At 47.9% G+C, this 25,380-nt stretch overlaps 1 long non-coding RNA gene across 1 annotated transcript; it reads left to right on the forward strand.

Moving 5' to 3' along the window:
* The first annotated feature begins 2,210 nt into the window (after positions 1–2,210).
* On the forward strand, positions 2,211–24,512 carry LOC142875679 (uncharacterized). The gene is made up of 2 exons (XR_012922995.1): positions 2,211–2,292; positions 23,778–24,512. It is a non-coding gene; the product is annotated as an uncharacterized LOC142875679 (long non-coding RNA).
* Positions 24,513–25,380: the final 868 nt, after the last annotated feature.

Below are 25,380 nucleotides of genomic sequence, written 5' to 3' on the forward strand. Positions count from 1 at the left end.
AGTTTTACTTTATTATGAATTTTTCATGATTTCTGGCTTCCCAGCCTTAAGCACAGGACCTGGACAGAACAGATGATAAACCAATGCTCATCAGACGGGCAGGGGAGCAGTGGGTGTGTGATGTGTTAGTGTATGGGTCAGTGAATGATTGGATAACAAAAGCAGAACGGGCTCCAGCTGAGCTTCTAGGGCCAACACAGGGTGACAGAGCCTAGAACCGAGGACCAGGGAGAGGCTGGAGCACACCAGACGGGTTGCCGGAGTCCAGTAGGAGGACAGAGAAACGGCTGACCAAGAGAGTAAGAAGGATTGGGATGGGCAGCAGAGCTGGCCGGGGCAGCTGTGTGGTGACTCAACTGAAGAAGCAAGGCAGGGGACGGGGCCATGACACTGTGAGGTCTATGGAAGGCTCTGATGCCGGGTGGAGAACTTCGGGAAGTTTCAGGGCCTGTTCCATAGGCGCTCCTGTGCTGCTCCCGAGGTGCGGGTATGTCAGCGTCAGCAGCACAGCAGCCAGCTACTAATTCTTATCTTGGGGCCCTGCCCCTTTTCAACAGGTCAGACGCTGGGGTCAGCTCAGGGGCCTATGAAAATCCAAAATAATCATATCATTTATTTGAGTTTTCTTTTTACTTACAATTAGGAATATAATACCAGTATAAGGAATACAATATAGGACCTTGTTTAGCCAGGTGAAGATGCATCTGTAACATCAAATTTTAAAAGCCAATAGTGCTGCAGAGAGAGAGAGAGAGAGAGAGGGAGAGAGGGAGAGAGACTGAAAGACCGGGCGTGGTGGCGCTCAAGGTCAGTAGTTCGAAACCAGCTTGAGCAAGAGCAAGACCCTGCCTCTACCAAAAATAGAAATTAATTGGCCAACTAAAAATATATAGAAAAAATGAGCCGGGCATGGTGACTCATGCCTGTAGTCCTAGCTACTCGAGAGGCTGAGGCAGGAGGATGGCTTGAGCCCAGGAGTTTGAGGTTGCTGTGAGCTAGACTGACGCTATGGCACTCTAGCCTGGGCAACAGAGTGAGACTCTGTCTCAAAAAAAAAAAAAAAAAAAGAGAGAGAGAGAGAGAGAGACTTAGGGAGAAAGATCTAAAATATAGCATTACATAACAGAAAAATCTGATTCTGAAAAGGTTACTTTACCCCTAAATTTAATTATCTGACTCTGTCTCGTTGTGAAGCTTTTATGGTGGCTTGTTCCAGACATGGAGAAACAACAGAGATCTTTGGAAATGGCAAGCTGCTTTACCTTTGGAAACAGTGCTTTCATGCTGCATGCTCTTTATACCTATCCCAAACCACTCAGACCTTTCTGTTGACCTACCTACTTCATAAGATAATCCATTTCATCAGTCAAGGTGCAGCCAGGACTAACTAGGTAATGTTTGGATCTGGTGTCCAGTGAGGTTTGGGTCAATCCTCTTCTACTTTTTATTTGGCAAAACTTGTTTTCTGCATCATTGATGAAGACTGTGGTTCTCAGACAGGACGTCTAGAAACTCTTCATTCCTTTCTCCACTTTCCTTTCCCATTCAACCCTTCCAGGCCCTTTCTGTTAGAGGTCCCCTGGCACCCAGTGGGCAGCACAGGCGCTGCTGGACTTCCTGAGGGAAACGGCGCTGTACTTGCTATTCCTTCTGCTGACAGTCTCTGGCAGTTGGGAACAGAGTGGTCCCGGTGGATACAGGTAGCCTCGTGAGAACAGGAGGCTCTGAGGGCAGACGGTACCAGACCTGTCACAGTAATAACCAAGGTGCCCATTTGGGCACGTCCCCATGGGAGCTTCCACTTACACTATTTCGTTCGGTCCTTGAAGTGGTCATGTGGTGTGTGGCATAAATACATTGGGCCACTCTCTTCTCTTGGATTTCATGACTTTCTCTGCTTCCCAATTTTTCTCCTATCCCAGTGGCCTGTTCTTTGTCAGTCTCCTTCACTGGTTTCTTGTGCTTGACCTCTGAATGGCAGAGGTGCCAGAGCCTGGCCCACCTTCTCTGTTTACACATTGCCCCAAGGTGCTCTCACCTGGTCTCGTGCCTTCTCATTCCATCCACACACAGTCACGTGCCACACAGCAGCGTTCGGGTCCCCAGCGGACCACATGTATGACGGGGTCCCACAGGATTATAATGGGGCTGAAAAATTCCTGTGGCTTAGTGATGTCATAGTCAGCGCACCAGCCTATCACAATGCGTCACTCTCATGTTCATAGAGAAGTGGTGTACACAGACCTACTGCGCTGCCAGTCATGTAAAAGGATGGCACACACAATTGGATACGTATGTAATAGTTCATAATAGATGACTATGGTACTGGTTTATGTATTTACTGCACCATACTTCTTATCATTATTTTACAGCATACTCCTTCTACTTATTAAAAAAAAATAGCTAACTGTAAAACAGCCTCAGGCAGGTCCTCCACGGGGTGTTCCAGAATAAGGCCCTGTTAAAATAAGAGACGACAGCTTCATGCATGTTATCGCCCCTGAAGCCCTTCCAGCGGGACAAGGCGTGGAGGTGGAAGGCGGTGATGTTGATGATCCTGGCCCTGTGTCGGCCTAAGCTATTGTGTGTGTTTGTGTCTTAGTTTTTTAACAAAAAAGGTTTAAAAAATTAAAAAAAGTTTAAAAAGAGAAAAAGGTTATAGAATAAGAATATAAAGAAAATGTTTTTGTACAGCTGTACAATGTGTTTGCGTTTAAGCTAATTTTTGTTATAAGAGTCAAAGTTTTAAAAAATTAAAAAGTTTATAAATTTAAAAACTTATAGTAAACTGAAATTAATTTATTATTGAAGAAATAAGTTTTTTTTTTTTTTGAGACAGAGTCTCTCTTTGTTGCCTGGGCTAGAGTGCCATGGCATCACCCTCGCTCACAGCAACCTCCAACTCCTTGGCTCAAACGATCCTGCTGCCTCAGCCTCCCGAGTAGCTGGGACTACAGGCATGCACCACCATGCCCGGCTAATTTTCTATATATGTTAGTCGGCCAATTAATTTCTTTCTATTTATAGTAGAGACGGGGTCTCGTTCTTGCTCAGGCTGGTTTCAAACTCCTGACCTCGAGCAATCCACCTGCCTCGGCCCCCTAGAGTGCTAGGATTACAGGTGTGAGCTACCACGCCTGGCCAGAAATAAAAATTTTAAAATAAATTTAGCATAGCCTAAGTTTATAGTGTTTTTTAAATTAATCTTATCATCCAGCCCAAAATGTTGTAGTGTTTATAAAGTATATAGTAGTGTACAGCAATGACCTAGGCTTCACATTCACTTAACACTCACTCAACACTCACTCACTGACTCACCCAGAGCAACCTCCAGTCCTGCAAGCTCCATTCAGGGTAAGTGCCCTATACAGCTGTACCGTTTTCTTTCTTATACTGTATTTTTATTGTACATTTTTTTTCTTTCTCCTTTTTTTCTCTTTTTTAGAGCCAGCATCTCATTCTGTTGTCTAGGCTGGAGTGCAGTGGCATGATCATAGCTCACTCTGATCCTCTTGCCCCAGCCTCCCAAGTAGCTGAGACTACAGATGTGCACCACCATGCTCAGCTAATTTTTTTACTTTTTGCAGGGACAAGGTCTTGCTACATTACCCAGGCTGGTCTCCACCTCCTGACCCCAAGCCATGCTCCCACCTTGGCTTCCCAGAGTGCTGGGGTTATAGGCATGAGCCACCACTTTATGGTACCTTTGCTATGTTTAGTTACACAAATCCTTACCATTGTGTTGCCACTGCCTACAGTATTCAGCACAGTAACACGCTGTCCAGGTGTGTAGCCTGGGAGCAACAGGCCGTACCACACAGCCTGGGCGTGCAGTGGGGTGTACCATCCAGGCTTGTGTACATGCACTACAGGATGCGTCACCACGACGCAACTGCCTAACAGCTCATTTCTCAGAATATGTCCCTGTTGTTAAGTGACGCAGGACCCTACTGAGCACTCACACTTGTATTTCTACCCTGGACCTCTCTTCTCAACTTTGGACTTACGTATCTGACTGCAAACTTGGAATTTCCACTCAGATGTCTGAGAGGTCTGTAATGTAGCCCAGCCCTGACATTCTTCTTTCCATCCTGTGGCCCACGGTGGCTTTTCACCAGGCTCCCCCATGTCAGTAAGTCAGTTCTCCCGCCCATCCCTAACTCCTCCTTTCCCTAACACTCCCATCAAATCCACCCTTGAGATCTGCTGGGTTGATCCAAAGCGTTTTCCAGATCTCTCCTGCTCTGTCTCATGACTGCAGCCTGATCTCTCCTGCACAACTGCAGAAGCCGCCTAAGCAGCCACCTGCCTCCAGCCTGTCCACCCCCCCCCCCCACCGCTGCCACCACCCACTTGCCACAGGGCAGGTAGGGTAAGGTTCTGAAAACCGAAATCTGATATCCCCTTTCTGGAGCCTATTAGTAGCCGGAGTGTTCTGGGTGCAGGTGGTGAGCCAGCCAACATTGGCGCAGGGTGGCACAGTCTCTGCGTGGAGGATGCTGCTCCCATGGAATTGGCTTTGCACAGTGGCGGGCTGGCTGTTCTTTCGGGAGGCTCTAGCCATAAAGAATTTGGGGCTCTTGGGGCATGCTGTCGCCCAACTGGATGGAGTCAGTCAGTGGAGGCAAGGTGGGTTTCAGCATTCCAAGTGTTTAAAGGAAGCTTGCAGGACTGGGAAACACTGGGGAGTGTGCCGTCTGCAGTCTGATCCAGGGCTGGAGATTTGCATTTGGTGGGTGGCAGGTGAGAGAATATGATGAGATTTTCAGGCTCAAGGGAAATAAAGGAGGCTTGTGAGCAGGTGCAGACACTCGGCAGAGAAGCAGAGCTAATTCCAGGTGAGGGCTGACCCAAAGCATCTGGTGACAAGTGGGGCAAAGAATTGCCAGCACGTGTGGTCAGAAGTCCACTCCAACCCTCTGCTGCTGGCCCAGAAACTTCTCACCCTCCCACACACTTGGAGGTCCTGCTAAATCAGAAACCTGAGCCCGGAGTCTCCCAGGTGAGCTCTGACCTCAGCTTCACACAGCTCAGAACCCCGACTTGTCCATCTGAAAAGTGGGAATCATACGAACAGTCACACACTGTCGGAGGGTACGATGGAAATGTGGGGTGAAGGACCCAGAGCAGGGCCCACCCTGCAGGCCCTGAACGCTCCTCCCAACCTCCCTGCAGTCCCAAGGGGTCCTTTGTTTGGATGGAAACTCAGCCCCCAGGGTTGGAGAGAGGGCTCTGGAGGGGACAAGGTGCATGAGTCCCCAAACCTTCGTTTTTTTCCACTCCAGCACCCACCCCGTCTCCTCACGTTAGGTCCGTGAGACCTAGAGCACCGCCATTTGCTGTCGTTTCCTCTCGAGCCCAGGCGCTGGAGAGCCGCCCCGGGGAAGGTGGGTGGCTCCCGTTGCTTCTGCTGAGAGTGCACAGACCTGCCTGGGCACAACTTTGAATTTTTCAAGGTTTATGATGTTGAAGATGACTCATTAGGTCCATGCTAGCCTTACTGATTAATCTTACTTATGTACATGTCTCAGGTCTCCCTGAAGGCTTACTGGGAGCATTTATTTCTGCTACACTAGGAACAAAATCACAGGCAGGTCTCGGGAGTGTTGCGTATTGCAGACTCCATCTCTTTGGCCTTCCACATTAATTTCCCTCAAATGACACCAAGGGGCCAATATGTTGCACACACCTTTGCCTTGACAAAATTTTTGCTTTCATTTCTAATCATTTGTGTAAAAAGCTCTGGTTTGGGTTTGTTCAGACCTTTGGGGTGGGGAATTGCTGTCCTCCAAACCACTTCCAAATTGCTTCCACTGTGGGAACCTGCTGAGCCCAGCGCTTTCTCTGCCAGACCAGCCGCCTTAAGTCCTTTATCAGTCAGAAAACCACACATCACACTGGCCCCCAGTCCCAGCACTCATCCCCAACAAGTATTTTCAATTTTTTTAATTAAAGCTGTGATCCCAAGGTGTTAATTGTTTGAGAGGGTTTTGCATTCTTTTCTCAAATATTGTTTTCTTCCACTGGGATTTTTCCCGGGGCATTCGCTGACTTCTGCAGCTTGGCTCCTGCTGGCTACCTGTATGTATCCCTGCCATCTTGAACCAGGGACTAGAACAACCAGCTACAAATAAAACACCACATTTCTGGAGTAGAAAACATGAAACAGTGTAACTTTTGGAAAAAATATTACCATTGGATTCCATAATGATTATTCTGGTGTCAATGGAAAATAACTCAAACTCTGTAAAATAATGTATTTATTTTTGGGACAGAGTCTCACTTTGTTGCCCAGGTTATAGTGCCATGGTGTCAGCCTAGCTCCCAACAACCTCAAACTCCTGGGTTCATGCCATCATTCTGCCTCAGCCTCCCAAGTAGCTGGGAATATAGGCATGCACCACCATGCCCAGCTAATTTTTTTCTATTTTTAGTAGAGATGGCGTCTTGCTCTTGTTATATTCGAGATTCACAAGGCCGCAGGACAGAGAGACAGAGTCACTGAGGCTGTAATTATCAAAAGGAGTTTTATTGTCTAGCTCGAGCTAGGGTCCGAGCCCCCAGAGTGCCAGCGCAGTGACCTCTTCTCCGGGCAGGGACCCTCCTTTGTGTGTTAGTCCCCTTTTATAACTTAGTTGTTTGCACGCTGGTCATGCATCCGTCCCACAGTGATTTTTACTTCAGCCTGCCCCTGATAGGCCCTGACCTGTTCCGGGTCCTAGCTGAGAGATTCAGGTTTCTGCTTTCTTTGTCTTTTTCCTCTGCATCCCATAATATACTCATAATGCCTTGCGGTTAGCAAACAAGCAGTAAACAGAAGCTGGAAGATGTCTATTGTCCTTATAGCCCAGTATCTTACACTCTTGCTCAGGCTGATCTCTAACTCCCAACTTGAGCAATCTTCCCACCTCGGCCTCCCAGAGTGCTAGGATTACAGGCGTGAGCCACCGCGCCCGGCCTCTGTAAAATAATATAAAGAGGTTTATTCTGAGCTGAAAATGTGTTACCACGGCCAGGAGAGCCACATCCAAGAAGCCTTGAGCAGTGGTCTTGCGGTGGTTGGGTTACAGTTTGGTTTTATACATTTGAGGGAGACAGGAATTACACATAAAGTCATAAATCAATACCTGGAAGGCATATGAGATCTGTTAAGTGGAATTGATGACCAGCAGATGTGGTGTAAGCTTTGTCTTGCACGGCCTTAGGCCTGTTAATGAGTAACAAAGGACATCTCCAAGAAGGGAGGGGGCATGACGAGGCAGGTCTGACTTCCCTTCTCATGGCCAGTGATTTAGCTTTAGGTATTTCTAGAGTTCCTCTGGCCAAGAGGGGGTCCATTCAGTCTGCTGGGGGGCTTAAGATTTTAATTCCCACTGGTAAGCAAGACAGGGCACACTGCTAGCAGGGAAATAACCTGGAGGTGGAGGGAAATGTAAGGGGGAGAGGCAACGTTGGCCAAACTGGGGGGCTGGACGCAGAGTGAGCAATGAAGGAATAGAGGAGCTTCCCCAGAGAGTGGCAGAGTCAGCAAAGGTGTCGCCCTGTCTGACTCTGGAGGCCCCTTTCAACATGCACCAGGTCCCCAGTGAGCTGGGGAGACATTGTTACAGAGGGAATGGCCTGAAAAAATGACAAAGATATTTTCTGTCTTCTTTAAAACATCCCCTACTCTTTTTGGGAACTGAAACCTGCATCCCCGTCTCAGGCCAGTGGTTGGAGGGACAGGGTCTTTTGTTCTTTGTGCTACAGGAGATGGCTCAGCCGGCTGGCTGGCGAGGTCATGGAGATCAGGGTGGGCCGCCCTGGTGGGTGGCAGTCATGGGATTGCCTTTCCCTAGACGTGAGGGAACAAATTCATCAACTGTCAGTTGAAGAACAGTTGCCGGAAGCTGAATGGCCTCCGTTTCTGTATTTCTGCTTATTGTTAGGATGATGGCATTTCAGACAGGAGTTTCCATTCTCCTCATTTCCTGCAAATTGATAAATCTCTCTTTCCTTCCCCTCAAACCACTTGTTCTCTCTCTTCTGCTGCAGCCTTGGGGACAAAAGCGGAGCTTTCTGTAACAACAAGCCCATTCCCAACCCTGGCATTCTGGTGTTCTGGTGTGTGTGGGGGGGCTGGGAAACTGTGTTTAACAACAGCAACAATAACATCCGCTAACGCCCGACAACAGGTCTGTGCAGCCATGGTCCTAAGGGCGTTATGTGTGTGGACTTATTTAGTCTTGTCTGCAGCTCCCCACGCAGGTACTTGTGTCGGCTAAATACTGAGATGATCTCCCGTGACCCACGCATTTGCATGTCCCCTGCTTTTCAGTGGGCAGGACCTGTGACTGTGATCTCACACTCATGATTATGTTAAATTGTATGGCAAAAGGGTTTTTTGTTTTTTTGGGTTTTTTTTGAGACAGACTCTCAAAAAAAGAGAGTGTGCTTAGGCTAGAGTGTCATGGCATCAGCCTAGCTCACAGCAACCTCAAACTCCTGGGCTCAGGCAATCCTCCTGCCTCAGCCTCCCAAGTAGCTGGGACTACAGGCACACGCCACCATGCCTGGCTAATTTTTTCTATATATTTTTAGTTTTCCAGCTAATTTCTTTCTATTTTTTTAGTAGAGACGGGGTCTCGCTCTTGCTTAAGCTGGTCTTGAAATCCTGAGCTCAAATGATCTGCCCGCCTCGGTCTCCCAGAGTGCTAGATTACAGGCGTGAGCCACCACGTCTGGCCTGCAAAAGGGTTTTATAGAAGAAATTAAGATCCCAAATAAGTTGACTTTAAGATAGGGAAATCATTTGGGGGTGGGCCAGGCCCAATCAGGTGGGTCCTTAAAAGGGACTGGGCTCATCTTGATGGAAGATATGAAGTGAGAGAGAATTTGACATGAGAGAGTCTCCACTGCTGTCCTTAAAGATGGGGGGTGGCATGTGGCAAGGGACCCGGGTGGCTGCTAGGGCTTGGCAGCATCTCCCAGTGGACAGCAAGGAAAGAAGGGCCTCAGACCCCTTTCCCAGGAAAGCAGCCTGCCCTCTGTGGCTGAGAGTACTGGCCTTCCTGTGATAACCTCACCTGAGGCAGATGCCGTGATGGGACACGCCCATTCTCCTCAGGACCCACCCAGACCACCCGGTTGCCATGAGACCCATAGCTAGTGTCATATCTCAGCATGCACAGGTTTACACAGTGATCCCAAAAGAAATAGCTTCCACACAAAAAGTGTTACAAGATTTTGTTAATGTGTACTGTTGGAAGCCTGGGAAACGTGAGAGTGAATTCTAAGGGCTAGGCCAAGGGGGGTGGAATATAACACTAGATCAGGCCATGAATATGGGTGCACTTACTAGAGATTCCGGATTTAGTGTGTTCACTCATGCAGCTGGAGGTGATTCTAACTGCTTACTTGGTTGGTTGACTGAAACTGGGACACAGTGGTGGCCTACATTAATGAGGTTGAGATGCTAGAGCTTCCTTGGCATGATACAAAGAATAGAATTCCCCAGGCTATGGAGATAGGCATGCTGGACTGGAGTTATCATGTGCAAACATGCATCTACCCCACCACTACCTGTGTTGCAGGAAAAGACATGCCCTTCACAAAGGCATTGAGAAGTACAGTAGCGAACAAAGCATCTGCATGCTTGATCATCTCAGTGGCTGTTTGCTTCTGTATGTCAGATATGACCGTAGGGGACACTGACATTGAGATGGGCTCTCTGGTTGCAATAGGGATGAGATCCTAGAGTAACAGAGGGCAAGAGGCAGCACTTAACTGCCAAAGACACATCTACTGCACAGGGCAGGGATGGACAGGTAATTGGAATGCCTTGACCCACAGAGGTCTTTGGCAATGGCCAATTGTCATGGTATTCCCAGGACTTAAACAGATGGACAGGCCGGGTACAGTGGTGGCTCACGACTGTAATCCTAGCACTCTGGGAGTCTGAGGCAGGAGAATCACTTGAGTTCAGGAGTTTGACAGCAGCCTGAGCAAGAGTGAGATCCTGTCTCTACTAAAATAGAAAAAATTAGCCGGGCCTGGTGGTGCACGCCTGTAGTCCCAGCTACTTGGGAGGTTGAGGCCGGAGAATGGCTTGTGCCCAGGAGTCTGAGGTTGCTGTGAGCTAGGCTGATGCCACGGCACTCCAGCCTGGGGGACAGAGTGAAACTGTCTCAGAAACACACACACACACACAAACACACACACACACACACGAACACAGAGGCAAGGGAAGGGGGAGGGAAAGGCAACACATGTAATCTAAACATTCGTACCCCCATAATATGTTGAAATAAAAAAATTAGATGGACAGCCTACCACAGTATTGTTTGGTCTGTAACAGAAAAACCTCTGTGTCTGGCAGCCAAAAGTCTGAGTTGAGTCAGAGCCTCTCGCCCCATTTCTAGACCCGAGGCAATTCACACACTCAGAGTCCCTAGAATAGGAAGCCCTTGAGGAAGGACCCTGCATCACTGCCACTAATATACACTGTAAATCTTACTCCAAGCCTTTTCCAAAGGGATTTATGGCTGTTTACTAAAACTGACTGCATTTGGTAGAAGAAAATTTTCAGAACTTTCCGGGATTACTAGACATTGACTCTGAGTTGACACTAATTCCTGGGGACCCAAAATAACACAGTGGCTCACCAGTTTGAATGGGGGGGCGGTTATGGTGGTCAGGTGATACTTACCAACTACATGGGAATCCCCGAATGAGCCCTTGGATCTACAAGACGAGGACTGTAGTGATAGGAATGGGTAAAGACTAATATCCCCTCTCTCCAAGATGGTAAACAAGGAGCAATACTATATCCCTGGGAGAATTGCAGAGGTTAAATCACCATAAAAGACTTAAGAAGAGTTACACATCCCTGTGTAACTCACTAGGTTGGCCTGTGCAGAAGTCAGAAGGATCTGGAGAATGACAGGAGTTTTGTAAACTTAATCAAATGTCAACTCCAATTTCACCTGTTGCTTTCACCTGTCAGGGTCAACAATATACCTTCACACACTTGCCTCAGAGCCATGACTAAATTCCCCTGCTCTCTCCATACTACAGCCCACAGAGATCTGGATAATTTTGATGTTTGGCAAAATGACTGCATTGGCAATATCAGATCTGATGAGCAGGAACTAATGAGTTCTTTAGATGCTTTTGTAACATATATGCAAATTACAGGGTGGGAGATAAAACCAGTCCTAGTATCAATTCAGTATCAATCAGTGATCAATTTCTCTCAAGAGAGAGAAATCACATATTAATTTTAATATAGAGTTTAATATAAAGAATTATTAACCAACAACGGAATGGGATCACAGGGGATTGGGTCGTAAAGAAGAGAACCCTAAGGCCGGGCGCTGTGGCTCACGCCTGTAATCCTAGCTCTTGGGAGGCCGAGGCGGGCGGATTGCTCAAGGTCAGGAGTTCAAAACCAGCCTGAGCAAGAGCGAGACCCCGTCTCTACTATAAACAGAAAGAAATTAATTGGCCAACTGATATATATATATAAAAAATTAGCCGGGCATAGTGGCACATGCCTGTAGTCCCAGCTACTCGGGAGGCTGAGGCAGAAGGATCACTCGAGCCCAGGAGTTTGAGGTTGCTGTGAGCTAGGCTGACGCCACGGCACTCACTCTAGCCTGGACAACAAAGTGAGACTCTGTCTAAAAAAAAAAAAAAAAAAAAAAAAAAGAAGAGAACCCTAAAGAACGAAGGAATAGCAGATATAGGAAGTAGAAGCCACTACATCTGGGGCTGACAGAGAACACTCAAGAAAGCGGTCTCGGCCAGGCGCGGTGGCTCAAGCCTGTAATCCTAGCACTCTGGGAGGCAGAGGCAGGCGGATTGCTCGAGGTCAGGAGTTCGAAACCAGCCTGAGCAAGAGCAAGACCCCGTCTCTACTATAAATAGAAAGAAATTAATTGGCTAACTAATATATATATATAAAAAAAAAATTAGCCGGGCATGGTGGTGCATGCCTGTAGTCCCAGCTACTCGGGAGGCTGAGGCAGAAGAATTGCTTGAGCCCAGGAGATTGAGGTTACTGTGAGCTAGGCTGACGCCACGGCACTCACTCTAGCCTGGGCAACAAGCGAGACTCTGTCTCAAAAAAAAAAAAAAAAAAAAAAAAAAGAAAGTGGTCTCCTCAAACTAGGAAATCATGTGTTATTGCAGAGGTTCTTTTTTCTGAGGACCTGGCCTCTCTTTCAGTTGAAGGGTTTCAGGGGAAAAAAAAAGTGTTTCAGGTCCCCAAACTGGGCAAAAGATTGTCACAGCTGAATGTTTGCATCTTCTACCCACAAGGCCATATACTGAAGCCCTAACCCCTAATGTGATGGGATTTGGAGAGGGGCCCTTTGGGAGGTGATTAGCATTAGATAGGGTCATGAGGGTGGGGCTATCATGATGGGATTAGTGCTCTTATAAGAAGAAATACCAGGCCGGGCGAGGTGGCTCACACCTGTAATCCTAGCACTCTGGGAGGCCGAGGCGGGTGGATTGCTCAAGGTCAGGAGTTCGAAACCAGCCTGAGCAAGAGCGAGATCCCATCTCTACTATAAATAGAAAGAAATTAATTGGCCAACTAATATATATAGAAAAAAAATTAGTGGGGCATGGTGGCACATGCCTGTAGTCCCAGCTACTTGGGAGGCTGAGGCAGGAGGATTGCTTTAGCCCAGGAGTTTGAGGTGGCTGTGAGCTAGGCTGATGCCATGGCACTCAATCTAGCCTGGGCAACAAAGTAAGACTCTGTCTCAAAAAAAAAAAAAAAAAAAAAAAAAAAAAAAGAAGAAATACCAGAGAGCCTGCTCACTCTCTCTCCCCACTCATCCAGAAAGAAGAGGTCATGTGAACACGCAGTGAGATCGTGGTAGCTAACAAACCAGGAGAAGAGGCCTCAGAATGAAACCTACTTTGCTAGCACCGCGATATTGGACTTCTCAGGCTCTAGAATTGTGAGAAATAAATTTCTGTTTCTTAATCCATGCAATCTACAGTATTCTGTCATGGCATTCCCAGCTAAGACAAATTTTGACTTTTTATTGGAGTGGCTGTCCTCAGCCTTCGGCTCATCCATCCTTGCTTTCTTTTAATTGTATAGATTGAGCAGATATGTATAGATACTTTCATTGGCTGCCCACTTCTTTTGTTCTTAGGAATTCCATGTTCTACTGCCTCATCTTCATACCTCTCTGCAGGTTAGGCCCCTTGGCTACACTCCCCCAGCTTCTATTGGTATTGTTGGCTAGGTCTTAAAATTCCTTTGCTCTCTTAGTGAACTCAGCACTCTTCTGGCCAGGCTATGCTGTGATTTGACCGTAGTTATTGGTCTGGTTATTAGGAGAGAGGGTGGGAGTAGATCCTGAGCAGTTCTGTGTTGTCTTGCAATACAGAGACCTCCCCTATCTTTCGGCAAGGAGAGTTCTAGCCTTCAATAAGGACTGGGCCACTTCCGAAGACCCAGAGTGTTCGGGGGACATGGAGTTTCAAGTTCTTAAATTCATCAACCCAGACATCCCCATCCCAAGTCTCAAGTTCCCATGTCTTCCCATCGCAGGCTGTGACCTCGGCATTACGGACTTGCAGAGGGTGAAGATTCAACCTTCCTCAGAGTTCTACTACCTTTAGAGTCAACTCCTGGGCCTGATTTCAGCTTTTTCTGCAAGAGACGAGAATCTCTTTATATGTTGCCAGGAAGGCTGTCTTTCACACCATGCCTTTAATTGATGATTAATCACCCTCAGCCTTCCGTTGTCTTTCTTTACTATATCAGTGGCACTCAGTAAGGGCCCACCAGTTTCTCTTAATAATGATTATTTCTTGCTGCCTAATCATTGCATCTACAATATCCCTTCACTGCTGTCTCATTCCAGCTCATGGCCCGTGTAAGTGCTAAAAACTGCACTGTTTCAGCACGCTCAGGGCTGTCTGCGCCACCTATCCCAGGTATGGGGTTCTTATTGTCAACCAGTGGGTGATGCAACCTGAAATCCCATGTCAGAGTCTGCTTCCTTGAATCTTCCTGAATCCACCTGTCTTAGGTCACGTTCCCTGGGAAACAGACTCTCAGGCAGGGGAAGTTGGTTGCCAAGTGCTCTTGGTGACAGCACAGCGTGGAAGTGAGGGAAGCCGGGCTGGGCCGAGGGAGGATGTTCCACTGGAATGTACTTGCAGTGTCCAGCCCAGGCTTGGGACCCCCCTCATGGCCTCCCACCCTGGACATAATAGCAAGGAAAGAGTAAGGAAACTCCTAGGCCTCTGTAAGAGTGAGTACAAGGCATGTGGGGGCAGAGAGCTGGACAAAGAGCAGAGTGTGCGGCCAGCTGGGTGGAGGGTTGGACCTGGAACAATGTGCCCATCCTAACAAGCTGCTCCAGGGGCCCAGAAATGGCTTCTGGACAACTCCTGGGACTTGAACCAGAGCTGAGGGCTCAGTGGGGACAGGGAATAGGAGGAACTATAGAAAAGCACATTCTCCAAACGTCTATCAACAGTTTTCAGGGCCACATGTTGACATGAGCAGTGGTTCTCAAACTCATCTGCCCAGTGCACTCATTTTTACAACAAATATTTCTTAACACCCCTACACACACACACACACACACACACACACACACACGAGTTTTTTTTAAATCAGTACAATGTTCTAGCTGAATACTATAAAAGGAAGTAATCTATAATAAAAGAACATTCATTTCAACATGTAAATGCTTGGGCAGGCCTACATTCAAAGACAAATGTATAGTAAGATGCTGGCAGAGCATGGTGATTCTACATGTAGAATCACCATGAATATGCCAACCTGCAATGCAGACTGATACAGGTGTACTGTACCAGAACCGTGAACACTAGGAGAGGTGTTACCATTGGGGGTGTGGCTTTAAAAGTGCTACCAAAGTCCCAGCCTTCCTCACCCCAAGTGGCAGTTGCATTTCTGGAAAATACCTTATATAGTAAAACTGCAAGAAGGACTTTATTACAGAGAGTTCAGGTCTAAGTCCAAATAATGATAAACAAGTTTCTCACCTACATGCATGTCTGGGAAAGTCATGGGGGATGTAGGACAATTCTTTGTGCGTCCTACACATTGGGATTGTTATTATAGAATTCCTCGCCCCTGCCCACTAAATGTCTGCGGTGCTGCCCATCCTTATTTCTACTGTCCCCCTTCACAAGGCCCATCACGTTAAGGGCTGCCCAGAGAACAAGCATCCTGTGTGTGACACTCCCCTTGCTTTCTGGAGGGGCCAGAAAGCTGGAACACTTCCTGCAGAATTAGTTAACACGAGACACAAGTGCGGCTCCCACCGACTTGCACGCCGCGCCCGGGTGCAAGAGTGCTCTGCGGCTCCTCTCTGCTGGCCTCACACTTCCACTAAAACACGTCATTCGCTGTGTGACACTTTCATTATTTACTGCTCCGAGGCTCAGAGAGCAAAGCGGCCTGTGGGTCTCCACTCACTCATTCATTAGTTTTAATTAAACCCTCTGATTTTATTTATGCTGCCACAAACTGATTAACAATTTGCCAGCAAAGGGCAGGAAGTCTTAAAAAGCACCTTGAGGAATCTGGGTCTCTAAACACAGACTTCCCACAGAAATGAGGGGGACCGTGAGCAGGGGCTCCCGCCAGGCTGGGGGAGGCAAAAGTTTGAAGCCTCGATGCTACTTACAACTCCCGGCTTCCTGCAACCTTGGGACCACCAATGGGTCTGAGATTGGGGGGGCAGGGGCTGACTTGTGAGAGACAGCATCTCTTCATCTGCAGCGCCTGGCCTCCCTGAGGCTGTGGGAGAGGGGACGGGCCTATGTCCCCGTGTCAATGTGTGGGGACAGCAGAGATCCCTGGGAGAAAGGGACATTGACCCAGCCAGTGACAAGACAGCCGTTCAGTGCCGAGGTGGAGCTCTGGAACGGAGTGCAGCCGGAAGCTGGGCCTTGGGAAAGCCTTGTGCGCGGGCTGGGCTAGGTCACGGGCTCGCAGAACACCGCCCACGAGAGCACAGACGCAGACGTTCATCCCTCCGCCCTCCGAGGTCAGGCACGCTGCCAGTCCCAAATGTGAGGGGAGACATGGGATGAGAGAACTGGGGGCATTGGGGGATTTCCATCCAGTAATAAGCAAGGCGATTCTCTCTGCCCCAATAACCACTACTATCAATTTTGCCTTTTCAAGTTCTTTTTCCGTTCCTAAAAGTGGGGAAGTAAAGAAAACCTGGTCTCTTGCCAGATTTTACCTAGGTCATGTTTGGTAAGTTGGTCAGTATTCTGATACAGAGTTAAAACCTTTGCCTCCTTTCAGGCAAACATTCAGTTTATTTGGGTGTTTTGATTTCCTGCCCAGGTCTTCAGCAGGGAGCCGCTGGCTCGCAGAGGAGACCATGTGACCGCCGTCCCCTCAGCCTCTCTCTTTCCCCCCCCTCCTCTGCTCCCTGCCCCAGACGTGGCATTGTGGTGGGGAGGCGGGAGGAGGGTCTGGCTCTTGGTGAAGCAGGCTGGCTCTCTTTCTGCTAGCGCTCTCCTGCATCTCCTTTGAATGCTGGTGGTCTGCGCAGCCTGTGCAGTCCTGCAGAGCTCCCCGCTCCACGCATGATGTGCCATGCCCCACCGGCTGCCCGTGCCTTGTGCAAGTGGCAGGTCCTCTCTGGTACTGTGAGCCCTCCGCAGGGAGCCGGTTTTTTGTCTTCCACATCTTTGGCACTGAGTATGTGATAGCTTTCTGGGTCGCGTTCCATATCAGTTAGCTTTTGCTGCAGAATAAGGCATTCCAAAACACAGTGCTAAATACAACTAGTTTGTATTAGTTCTCACAATTCTATGGGTCAGCTAGGAATTTTTCTGGTTTGGCTCAGCTCTGCTAAAGACTCAGCTGGGGCTGGACGGTCTAGGATGTCCTCACTCACATGTCCTGAGTTGAACTGACACCCACTGGGGCAAAAGAGATGGCTCGGGCTCATACACTTGGCTGTTGTCACAAAAGTCCCAGGGAAAACTTTTAAATTTTTATAAAGTGCAATTGACCTACTTTTCTTCCTTTGCTGTTCATACTTTTAATATCATATCTAAGAATTCATTGCCAAATCCCAGGTCATAAAGATTTACCAGCCAGTTGTGGTGGCTCATACCTGTAGTCCTAGCACTCTAGGAGGCCTAGGCGAGTGGATCCTTTGAGCTCAAGAGTTTGAGACCAGACTGAGCAAGAGTGAGACCCTGTCTTTACTAAAAAAATAGAAAGAAATTAGCTGGACAAGAACAACAACAACAAATATATATATATATATATATACATATATATATATATATATATTAGCCGGGCATGGTGGTGCATGCCTATAGTCCCAGCTACTCAGGAGGCTGAGGCAGCAGGATTGCTTGAGCCCAGGAGTTTGAGGTTGCTGTGAGCTAGGCTGACGCTGTTAGGGAACGACCTTCCACAGCCCCACTGGACAGAAAATCGGAGACATCGAGGATGCAGTCACACAAGAGGAGGTTTATTTTCTGGCTAGCCAGGGTCCAAGCCCCAGAGCACCAACGCAGTGGCCACTCTCGCAGGCAAGGACCCCGACTGGAACAACGGCATGCCTTTTATCCCCATGGTGCACAAGCTGCGCACAAGCTGACTATAAGTGGATCATGCGTTGACCTTTAAAATGATTGGTTGCCCACTATTGCCTTTTGAAATAATTGGCGGGTTGGTTGCCCTCTATTGCCTGATGGGCCAGTCGCCCGTGCTTCAATGACCTCATCCCATAATTCCCCCTACAGTGGTCATAGCAAGCAAGCAATGACCAGAAGCAAAGGTTTGTGGTTAGCTCATTGCCCCACCCAAGTAAATTCTCCACAATTGGAAGAATTCCTCTGCCCTTCCTCTGCCCTACAACGCCACGGCACTCTAGCCTGGGAAACAGAGTGAGACTGTGTCTCAAAAAGAAGATTTACTGCTAAGTTTTCTTCTAAGAGTTTTATAGTTTTAGTACTTACATTTAGGTCTTTGATTCATGTTAAATTAATTTGTGTATATGGTATGAGGTAGGGGTCCAACTTCATTCTTTTCCATGTGGATATCAACCCATCCCAGCACCATTTGTTGAAGAGGCTATTATTTTTCCATGGAATGGGCTTAGCACTCTTGTTGAAAATCAATTAAGGATAGATATATGAGTTTGTTTTTTGACTCTTAATTCTATCCCATTGAACCATATGACTATCCTTAGTGCCATAATATTTTTTTAAGTATAAATTCAGTCATGTCACTTTCTTACCTAAAATCCTCCAAGAGATTGGAACTGCATCTAGGATAAAAATCTAACTTTCAGACCTAGGTTATAGAGGTCTAGATATCTGGCCCCTTCTTTTTTTTTTTGAGACACAGTCTTGTTCTGTGGCCCAAGTAGAGTGTAGGGGCATCATTTTAGCCTACAGCAACCTCAAACTCCTGGGCTCAAGCGATCCTCTGCCTCAGCCTCCTAAGTAGCTGAGACTACAGGTGTGTGCCACAACGCCTGGCTAATTTTTCTATTTTTAATAGAGATGGGGTCTTGCTCTTGCCCAGGCTGGTTTCGAACTCCTGGACTCAAGTAATCCTCCTGCCTCAGCCTCCCAGAGTGTAGGATTACAGGTGTGAGCCACCAGGCCCAGCCAGAGGCCTAATTTCAGTCTTAAAATTTTCCAGGTTAGTGCTTGCCTTACTCTCTTTGCACTACTGTTTCCTGCTGAGGATCTTCTGCCTGATCCTCCCACAGCTATATTCTTCCAATCATTCCCAGACAGCTTGTTGGCGAAACCTCAAGGTGGTTTTGGCCTAGGTCCAGTTGCTCAAAAATCCAATTATTTGAGACAAGGAGGATTGCCAAGGAAGAAAAGAATTTTTTTAATATGAAAGATGTTTTGTCAGGAGAATGGGAGAAGCTGCCCCAAATCTGTCTCCCAACTAATCGTGGGCTTTTAAAGGAGGGGCCAGCTGGGCTTGGTGGCTCACGCCTGTAATCCTAGCCCTTTGGGAGACCAGCCTGGGCTGCAGCAAGACTGGTCTCTACAAAAAATAGAAAAATTAGGAGTTCAAGGTTGCTGTGAGCTATGATGACACCACTGCACTCAGCCAAAGGGAGACCCTATCTCAAAATAAGTAAATACATAAATAAAATAAGGCAGGGGCCATGTGCCTTAGGGCAGGTCGTGGTATAACTAACACAGGGCTCTGTGCACAGGGGCAGGTTGTGGGGTATGGGGAAGCTTGGTGTCAGGAAGTCTGCCTAGGGGCCTTTGGAATCTCAGCCCCTTTGTCTTGCAGAAAACCCACCATTTCTGGGAAACAACTCAGAAAGTCAAGTAGTTAAGGTTAAAGATTATAAAAAAACATATAGGGGTCATTGCAATTTGTTCATCTAGCCAGTTACAAGCTGAAAAGTCTTCAATTCAGGTACCACTTCATATCCAGTAAAGAAGCATCCCAATCACTCTCTGTTAGCCTATTTCAGGTTCCTTAATAGCATTTATTACTGTGTATTTTATTTGTTTAATGCATTTATTATTTACTCCCTCTGCTAGAATGCAAATTCTATGAGAGGAGGGCCCTTGCCTGCCTTGTTCACCTCTCTGGACCCCACATTCGACAGAGCACCTGGCTCATAGTAGCCACTCAATAAAATGAATCTGTTGAGATGACAAGTGCTTGGTGCTCTGGTTCCTCTAGTAGCCATTTGTGGAATAACATTCCCTCAGAGTAGGCTGATTTTTTTTTTTTTAGTGAAAACTCATTACATTAATGCATATGTTATAATATTAGAAAATGGTAAATATGAATTGCTACCTAACTGTAACCAATACTTTATAAAGTAAAACTATATTTAGAGGAATTTAGGGCTGTTTGAGGATGCAGGAAAACTTGGTTAGGAGATTAGTAAAAATAAGTATTTTTTAAAAATGAAATAGTCAATTCCAGGAAAACCAAAAAGTTGTATAAGAATGCAATCACTATCATACTAATGAGCTACTCTACTTAGTTAAGGAGTAAAAAATAATTATACAGTCATAATTTTAAAAAAAGTCTTGAAGTTTAACAATTGTGCTGCAACAGTGGGAGTATGGGGGAGAAGAGGGCACATAAGAGGCTAAAATACTGTCCTAGCATAACAGTAATCATTACAGAATGCCTTAACATAATGTAACAAGAGACAGCATAAATTAGGAATACAAAGGTAAATACCAAAAAACAGCTAAGAGAATAGAAAGTTGGTGGGGGGGGCTAGTACTAAATCAGGGTACTATTTTTTTGTTACTTCTTTTAGCATTTAACCTATGTGCATGTATTATATTGTGAACTGATGTAAAATTTTAAGGCTCAACCCCCACCAGCTGACTGAGTGGACCCCCTCGTGGCCAAAGGAATATCCTAAAATTTAATTGTCTGCCAGGAGGAGGGAGGTCAGACATGCCTTATCATGCCCCCCTCCCTTCTTGGGGACTTCCTTTGTAACCCATTAACAGGCCTAAGGATATGCAAAACAAATCTGCAGATCCTCAATTTATACAACAAATCTATGTCCAGTGACTTGTCTCTGATAACACCTCCTTATGTTAAAACATTCCAAACCTTTAGACAAAGCCTCATGTCTTTAACCAATTACAAGCCAAAGAATCTTTAAACCCAATAACCTGTAAGCCCCCCCCCCCCAGAAGTCCCACCTTTTTGGGGCAAATGAATGCCTCTCACATATTGATATATGACTTTACCTGTAACCCCTTTCTCCTTGAAATGTATAAAAACCAAACTGTAACCCAGTTACATTGAGTCCACTTGCCCAAGGCCTCTTGGCAGTGGCTTCTGGCCATGGTCCTCAAATTTGGCTCAGAATAAAATCTCTTTAAAATTATTTTACAGATATAACTACAGATATGTTATAAAAAAAAATAAAATAAAATAAAATTATTTTACAGAGTTTGGCTTTTTCCATTGATAATATATAATTACTTTTTTAAAAAGTAATTTAAAAACACAAATCAATTAAAAAAATTATTCTCAAAACATCAGGAAACATTCTAAGCAAAAGAGCAGTGCATGCTTGGAAGACTGTAGTCGTTACTACTGTCATACATAGTGAAACCACCTGAACTCAAAACAGAAAAACGCTTAAGGCTTAAACAATTTAAGCAAGTCGATACAGAATGCCCGAATAGAACTAGCACACAAAGGGGAAGGGAATGCGATGAGTTTCCTCCTACTAGGTTCCGCCTTCTTCACCTTTGTATCACGGGTGCCTAGCAGCGTGCTAGCCAAGTGGAGCCCAGTTAAGTGTTTATTGAATAAAAAGGAAAGAAGGGAGACGTCGGTGAAGGAAGGATCTCAAGGTGAAGGAAAAGCAAAAACCCACCATAAGTGCCAGGGGTGCACTCTTTACTCTAAGAATTTGTGCGACTCAAACCAGGGCCCTGCATTTTCTGATGTCCTGTGTTGCTACAGGCGAGACTCACTACTATCTCGCGGAGTTAAAAGTCTAAGGAAGAGCCTCCTCCCTTGGACTCTCAGAAAACTCGACTCCTGAAAAACCCTTCAGTAGACACGTCTTCCTCCTTGCTCTCTGCGCGCGGCGGGAACTAACATACGGAAGTGACTTCCCGATTTCGGCAAAACCCTTGGCCGATTCAGAAGATGGCTTTCCCTTCAGAAGCCCTCCCGAGGCTGTGACTTGGGCTCACGGCCGGTCGGCCGGCTCTTCCCACTCGGCCCCGGCCCCGGCCCCGTCCCCCGCCCGGCCGCCACCGCACCCGGCCGCGTCCGTGCCACGCCGCCTCCCGCCCGCCCGCGGCGACCCCGACGGCGCGCACGGCCTCGGACGCCCCGCCCGCCCGCGGTGACCCCGACGGCGCGCACGGCCTAGGACGCCCCGCCCGCCCGCGGCGACCCCATGGCGCGCACGGCCTCGGACGCCCCGCCCGCCCGCGGCGACCCCGACGGCGCGCACGGCCTAGGACGCCCCGCCCGCCCGCGGCGACCCCGACGGCGCGCACGGCCTAGGACGCCCCGCCCGCCCGCGGTGACCCCGACGGCGCGCACGGCCTAGGACGCCCCGCCCGCCCGCGGCGACCCCGACGGCGCGCACGGCCTAGGACGCCCCGCCCGCCCGCGGCGACCCCGACAGCGCGCACGGCCTAGGACGCCCCGCCTGCCCGCGGTGACCCCGACGGCGCGCACGGCCTAGGACTCCCTGCCCGCCCGCGGCGACCCCGACGGCGCGCACGACCTCGGACGCCCCGCCCGCCCGCGGCGACCCCGACGGCGCGCACGGCCTCGGACGCCCCGCCCGCCCGCGGCGACCCCGACGGCGCGCACGGCCTAGGACGCCCCGCCCGCCCGCGGTGACCCCGACGGCGCGCACGGCCTAGGACTCCCTGCCCGCCCGCGGCGACCCCGACGGCGCGCACGACCTCGGACGCCCCGCCCGCCCGCGGCGACCCCGACGGCGCGCACGGCCTCGGACGCCCCGCCCGCCCGCGGCGACCCAGACGGCGCGCACGGCCTCGGACGCCCCGCCCGCCCGAGCGCGGCGCCTGTCCTGCCGCCTAGGAGCCGGGAAGACGCGGCCCTTCCGCGAGTCCGCAGGGAGGGGGCGCGCTCTGCAGGAGGCTGATTTTGAAGGGAGTTGTGCTGACAATTAAAAAACAAACAAGGTTTCCCCACAGGGTGGCGCGCAGGAAGCTCAGGCGATGGGTGACCGAGTGTAGGTGTGGACTGGGTTCCGGCAGCCCTAGAGAACTGGTAGAGCGGCGTTTCTGGCGTGTCTGTGAGGGGCCTCCCGAGGAGAAAGGCAGCACGTTGGCGACCGGAGTGGGAAAGACCTGCCCTCGCTGGCTGGCCCCCGTCGGTGGGCTGGACTCAGGAAGAAAGGCGGAGGAAAGGCACATTCTGTCTTCCCTCCGCTGGAGCTGGGATGCTCTTCTCTTGTCCTTGGACATCAGTACGCCCGCCAGCCTTTGGACTCCAGGACTTACACCAGCGCTGGCGGGCCTTCGCCTCAGGCTCAGAGTTACACCACTGGCTTCCCAGGTTCTGAAGTTTTAAGATTTGTTTAGACTGAGGCACACCACTAGCATCACAGGGGCTCCAGCTTGCAGAGCTCTCTGGACTTCTCAGCCTCCGCAGTCACACGAGCCAATTCCCCTAGTAAATCCTTTCTCATATATCCCTATTCCTATGTCTGAGTATCTGTCCTATTGGTTCTTTCTCTCTGGAGAACTCTGACTAATATAGATCACATGATTCTATTTTTGCAAAATGTATCTGGAATTAGATATCCCAGAAACATGTCCATGCCTGTAGGGTATTCTTTACTATTGCTAACTTCTTCTTTACATTCGTACTCTCCATAAGTTTCCATTTGTATGAAGAACAGATCAACGACGACCTTCCTTCTCATGTGTTCAGAATTATCACAATTTCCTTCAGAAACTTTAATGCAAAACTGCACATGCTAGTCACAATGCTGCTTACTGATGAAATTACATTGCAATAGTTGGAGCCTGCTAAAATCAAGGCACACTCAGATTAACCCATATTTCCTTTTTTAATTTTTGAGACAGAGTCTCACTCTGTTGCCTGGGCTAGAGTGCCATGGTATCAGTCTAGCTCACAGCAACCTCAAACTCCTGGGCTCAAGCAATCCTCCTGCCTCAGCCTCCCGAGTAGCTGGGACTACAAGCATGCGTCACCATGCCTGGCTAATTTTTTTTTAAAGTGTATATATTTTTCAGTTGGCCAATTAATTTCTTTCTATTTTTCGTAGAGACAAGGTCTCACTCTTGCCCAGGCTGGTTTTGAACTCCTGACCTTGAGCGATCTTCCCGCCTCAGCCTCCCAGACAACTAGGATTACAGGTGTGAGCCACCTTGCCCGGCCCATATCTCCTGAAGTTTGGGCAGAGCTTTGCCCATCCGAGTTTTAGATCAGCTTTATAGAGCAAGATGTTTGCTGGAGATTATTGGAATGACCCTATAAGATTATGAAAAAAAGTAATGCCCAAAATTAATCAAGGAGGAGTTTGAGAAAAAGAGAGTGCAAAGATAAAATTGGATAGAATACATGAAACAATAAGAGCGATAAAGGCGTGAAACATCATGGTAGAGGTGTGACGAAAAAGTGGAAATGGTTCCTGTAAGGCTGGTGGTAGGCCCTCCTCCCCTCCCTAGATCAAAAAGAAAAGGCTCAAAAGACCAGATCCACCAAGGACAACTGCCAGACCCTGCTGAAAACAACCACACCTGGATGTCCACCTGGATAAGACAGTTTCGGTTCCCGGATTCCACAAATACCACCAGCCCCGTATATTTCTCAATAACCACCCAAGGTCACAGTGGAAAATCCCCAGCTCTTCCCACCAAAAATCTCCAAGCCCACTTCAAATAGTATAAAAGCCCTCACGGCCCCCTTCAGACGGGTGTGACTTTTCAGGCCCCACTCCCTTGGGACCTGCAAACCCTGCCCGGGAGTGCTCAATAAACCCATGTCGTTTGGCCCCACAGTTTCTCTGTCTATTTCTTTAGCTGCTGGAAAACCTTACAGTTCCTCCCTTCCCACCACACACATTTGCACGCACACACACACACACACACACACACAAATATTTTTCAATGGAACCATATTTGTTTTACTAATAAAAAATTATATTTACTTACAAGCATTCAGAATGTCAACAAAACAGCTGTAATTTTTTTAAATACAGAATGACTTTCAGTTAACATAAAAAAGCAATTGTTAATATTTTGTATAAGCTGCATCACAGACAACTGAAGATGAAAAACTACTATCTTCATACATGATGAAATTGTGTGGTGCACCAACAAGAACCTGCTTTAAATTTCCATGCCAATTTACAACGCCCATCCCATACCAGGCAAGGTTAGTGTCTATCGAAAATACATCAGGACAGGGTTATCTAAAGACACATCTGTACAAAAAACGACACTGCACACTTCAAAAACAAATCTTGCACAGCCTTACATTTCAATTGTTCAAAATAAGAGAGCTGTGTACAGGGGTTAGAGGCTTTGTAAACAAGAAAAAAATGATTTATCATCATCATCTTCCTCCTCATCTTCAATTTCTTCCTCCTCCATATCCTCTTCATCTTCTTTCTTTCTTTTTTTTGATACTGAGTCTGACTCTGTTGTCTGGGCTAGAGTGCTGTGGCATCAGCCTAGCTCACAGCAACCTCAAACTCCTGAGCTCAAACCATCCTTCTGCCTCAGCCTCCCGAATAGCTGGGACTACAGACATATGCCGCCATGCCCAGCTAATTTTTTCTTTCTCTCTATATTTTTTAGTTGTTCAGCTACTTTCTTTCTATTGTTTTAGTATAGACATGGTCTCGCTCTTGGTCAGGCTGGTCC

Source organism: Microcebus murinus, chromosome 14, assembly GCF_040939455.1.
Source record: "Microcebus murinus isolate Inina chromosome 14, M.murinus_Inina_mat1.0, whole genome shotgun sequence".
NCBI classification, from domain to species: domain Eukaryota; kingdom Metazoa; phylum Chordata; class Mammalia; order Primates; family Cheirogaleidae; genus Microcebus; species Microcebus murinus.